The sequence below is a fragment of the Marmota flaviventris genome, chromosome 2 (genome assembly GCF_047511675.1).
Source record: "Marmota flaviventris isolate mMarFla1 chromosome 2, mMarFla1.hap1, whole genome shotgun sequence".
Lineage (NCBI taxonomy): Eukaryota > Metazoa > Chordata > Mammalia > Rodentia > Sciuridae > Marmota > Marmota flaviventris.
In genome coordinates, this window is record NC_092499.1 from 32,733,533 (window position 1) to 32,738,624 (window position 5,092).

Consider the following 5,092-nt stretch of genomic DNA (forward strand, 5'->3'; position numbering starts at 1 on the left):
ATGAAGATACACAGGTTGAACATTCTTGACTGGAAATCTAAACATCTCCAATGCTCCAAAATCAAAATACAGTAAATATAAAACTGACATGGGGCTGGGGTTGTAGCTCAGTGGTAGAGCACTTGCCTAGCATGTGTGAGGCACTGGGTTTGATCCTCAGCACCACATAAATATAAATAAATAAAATATAGGTATTGTGCCATCTACAACTAAAAATTATATATATATATATATATATATATATATATATATATATATATATATATATATATATATATCTGACATAACACCACAAGTAAAAGAATTCCACACTTGTCCTCATGTGGAGGGTCAGAGTCCAAACTCAGGTCCATAGCACACAGTCTAACTACTATTCCCAAGGAGAAAAGACCCTCCCAGCCCTCTTCAGCCTCAAAATATCTTTTCTGTGCACGCCCAGATTCCCACACAAGTATGCCCAGAAAGGGCAATGAAATGGCCCATGCCCAGGCCAGATGCACCAGAACAGGCTTTGATGACCTGGGGCTGAGACCTACATGCATTTCTCACTGTGATTTGTTTGGTTTTTGCTTATTCTTTGCTCTGTGGTGTAAAGATATTGCTGAAAATATCCAAAAGGCCTGCAGATACCATATAGATAACAGTAACAAGAGGGAAAATGTATGTTTGTCTATAGCACAGAAAGTCAAGCTGTTGGAGAAACTGGACAATGGTAAGTGTGGAATGTTTTATAGAAGAGTGTGGTATTGAAATGATCACTATGGATGGCCTGAAGAAACTAAATAGAGTGTTGAAGTTTTATGCTGAAAGTTAATGAAAGATAGAAAAACTCTGCATAAGGCTAAAAATGAAGACCTGTGTATGGTAAGAGTAGATCCCTCAGTGTTGCAGTGAACATGTGCCACTTAGCATATGCTGATCATGAAACAAGCAAAGTTTTATCACCAGGAACTGAAATTGAAGAGAACTGTGTGTGAATACTCAACAGGCTGGTTGCAGAAAACTTTTAAAACACAGGAGATATTTATTTATTTTGGTACTGGTGATTGAAGCCACATCCCAGCTCCTTTTATTTTTTATTTATTAAATATTTTAAATATATATTATACATATAATATATTAAATATATTTTTTAGTTGTAGCTGAATACAATACCTTTATTTTATTTTTATGTGGTGTTAAGGATCGAACTCAGTGCCTATTCCTATCCCTCTCCCTTCCTCTCATTACCCTTTGTCTAATCCACTGAGCCACATCCCAGCTCTTTCAATTTTTTTATTTTGAGACAGGGTCTCACTAAGTTGCTTAGGGCCTCCCTAAGTTGCTAAGGCTGGCTTTGCGATCCTCCTGCCTCAGCCTTCCAAGTCGCTGGGATTATAGGTGCATGCCATCGCCCCTGGCAGGCATTAAATTTTTAAAGATTGGTGGTGGTAAAACATTAGCTGATCACAAAGCTGTGGAGGAATTCATTGACATGTTTGCTGCAGATGACATCGCTGATGACACCAGAACAAGTTTAAAATGCTGTTAAAATGGCACTGTTTTGGTGGTGTTGTCCCAGAAACAAAATGACCACAGCAATTGAGACGGTCCCTACAGGAATCAAGAATCCAAGCACATGCCTGTAATCCAGAGGCTGAGGCAGGAGGATCTCCAGTAGGAAGCCAACCTCAGCAAAATCGAGGCGCTAAGCAGCTCACTGAGACCCTGTCTCTAAATAAAATACAAAATAGGTCTGAGGATGTGGCTCAGTGGTGAGTACCCTTGAGTTCAATCCCTGGTACACCACCACCATCACCACCACCACCCACAAGAAAAGAAAAAAAGAAGAAAGAAAGAAAGAAGGAAGGAAGGAAGGAAAGAAAGAAAGAAAGAAAGAAAGAAAAACAATTGTGTTGGGATATTATGCAATGCAGCAAGCATGCCTAAATGTAAGCCTGCTGTACAAAGCAAAAGCTTGTGTTCTCACTGTCATAAGAATGAATTTTTTTTTGTTATTTTTAATTATACATGCCAGTAGAATGTATTTTGGTATATTATACACACATGGAGCATAACTTCCCAATCTTGTCGTTCTTCATGATGTATTGTTACACTGGTCTTGTATTCATATATGAACAGAAAGTTATGTCCAATTCATTCTGTCTTTCCTATTCCTATCCCTCTCTCTTCCTTTCATTACCCTTTGTCTAATCCAATGAATTTCTATTTTTCCCTCTCCCAACCTTATTGTGTATTAGCATCCGCATATCAGAGAGAACAATCAGTCTTTGTTTTTTGGGGATTGGCTTATTTGACTTAGCTTGATGGTCTCCAGTTCCATTGATTTACCAGCAAATGCCATAATTTCACTCTTCCTTATGGCTGGGTAGTATTCCATTGTGTATATATACCACACGAAAGTGAATCTATTACCAGTCCATTCATATGCTAAAGAAAGGCATGACACCAGAATTTTTTTTTTTTTTGTACTGGGGATTGAACCCACTGACATTTTAGCACTCGACTTATATTTCCATCCCTTTTATACTTTTTATTTTCAGACAGTCTCACTAAGTTCTTTACCACCATTCCTGGAAGAAGCATCTTTTCTTAGTGGTTTCACAAACATTTTGTACCAGCAGCCCATAGACACCTAAAGGAAGCTGGAGGACTGGAATGTAGTCCACTGGTAGAACACTTGGCTAACATATACAAAGTTCAGTCCCCAGCAACACACACACACAAATCTATACCTATGGAAACTGGACTGGATAGCAACTGCAAGATTTTGGTATTCCTTGACAACCATTCTGGTCATCCTCCAGCTAAAATTCTCTCTATTTTTTTTTGGCGGGGGGTAGGGAGGTTACTAGGGATCCAACTTGACCACTAAGCCACATTTCCAGCCCTATTTTCTATTTTATTTAGGACAGGGTCTCACTGAGTTGCTCAGCACCTGGCTTGTGCTGAGTCTGGCTTTGAACTCACGATCCTCCTGTCTCAGCCTCCCAAGCTGCTGGAATTACAGGCATGCACCACTATACCGGGCTTAAAATTCTATTTTTAAAAATATTTATTTTTTAGTTACAGGTGGACATAATATCTTTATTTTATATTTATACAGTGCTGAGGATCAAACTCAGTGCCTCACGTATGCTAGGTGAGTGCTCTACCTCTGAGCCACAATTCCAGTCCCTAAAATTCTCTTTAAATATGTTTATACCTCTAGCAATTAGATAAATGCAAATCAAAACTATTCTAAAATTTTATCTCACTCCAGTCAGAATGACAGCTATTAAGAATATAAACAACAAGTGTTGGTGAGGATGTGGGGGAAAAGGAACACTCATACATTGCTGGTGGGACTGCAAATTGGTGCAACCAATTTGGAAAGCAGTATGGAGATTTCTTGGAAAACTTGGAATGGAACCACCATTTGACCCAGCTATCCCACTCCTCAGTTTATACCCTAAGGACTTAAAAACAGCATACTAAGGGGACACAACCACATCAATGTTTATTGCAGCACAATTCACAATAGCTAAATTGTGGAATCAACCTAGATACCCTTCAATAGATAAACGGATAAAGAAACTGTGGTATATATACACAATGGAATATTACTCAGCATTAAAAGAGAATAAAATTTTCATGGTGTTAGAGTTAAAGCTTCGTCCCGGGGTTTCATAAATTGACTTCCAGACCACTCACGTATAATCGAATCAAGCCTTTATTGAATCAAGCTTTATTGAAGCTTTATTGAAGCTGACCAGAACATAAAGCTGTTCCCCTGATCAGCCCCAAACAATTGCAAGGGCATTCCTTATAAGCCTGAAAACCGAAAAAGGGATGTTGGGGAGGGGGGGTCTAGCCATTGCAAGCAAGCCAGGTTACAGAAGTGGGAGAGTGCAGTCAAGCGGCGGGAAGCCTAACCAATCACAGTTAGCCCAGTCACCCCAGTTACAGAAACAGAGCCCCGTTACCCTAATTACAGAAACAATGCCCCATTAGGTAGTTCCGTGTTCTTAAAGGTTTCTATAGCAAAAGGAAAAGAACATCTTGCCCCAGTCATGACTCTTCTACTTGGCATGGTTGTTTTACAGGATGAAGTCATAAAACAAAATGGAGTGTCACATTTGCTTCTACTATCACAATGGTATTTGCAGGTAAATGGATGGAGTTGGAGAATGTCATGCTAAGTGAAATAAGCTAATCCCCCAAAACCAAAAGCCAAATGTTTTCTCTGATATGTGGAGGCTGATCCATAATTGGGGGGGGAGCTTGGGAGGAATGGAGGAACTTTAGATAGGGCAAAGGGAAAGGAGGGGAAAGGAGGGGGCACAGGGGTAGGAAAGACAGTGGAATGAGATGGACATCATTACCCTAAGTACATGTATGAAGACATGAATGGTGTGACTCTACTTTGTGACAAAACAGAAACATGAAAAATAGTGCTCTATGGGTGTACAATGAATTGAAATGCATTCTGCTGTCATGTGTAACAAATTAGAATAAATAAATAAATTTTAAAAAATGTTTCTACCTTATAATTTCCCAAAGTGTGATTCATTAATTCAGTCATGTAACTAGGGTATCCCTAGATCAATTAAGACTACATGTAGAAACACTTTCTTGAAGAGCATGCTAGCAGCAGTGTACAGAGGTATAATAGGTGGAAAGGGTTTTCAAAAGGAGTTTAGCATGAGGGATGTTATATATGCTATTGCCAACACTTGGAGCACAGTGTCTGCAGACACAGTCGTACATGCCTGGCCCAGCCTCTGCCCTGAAACTGTTCAGTGATGATGATGAACTAGGCAGTGACTTTGAAGGATTCTGAATATCAAGTGAGGGGGGAAATGATGTCTGACCTCCTGATATATGCCCAAACTGTACCTTCAGAGTCTGTCAGTAAGCTGGAAGAAGTAGATACCAAAGAACGATTTTTTTTAACATTGATTTGTTCCAGTTGTTCATTCATTGACTGATCATGGAATAGCCAATATAGTTCTGAAACAAGGTGTGATGGTTTAGATATGAGGTGCTCCCCAAAAGCTCATGTGGAAGACAACAAAAGTTTAGAGGTGAGGGGCTGGGGTTGTAGCTCAGC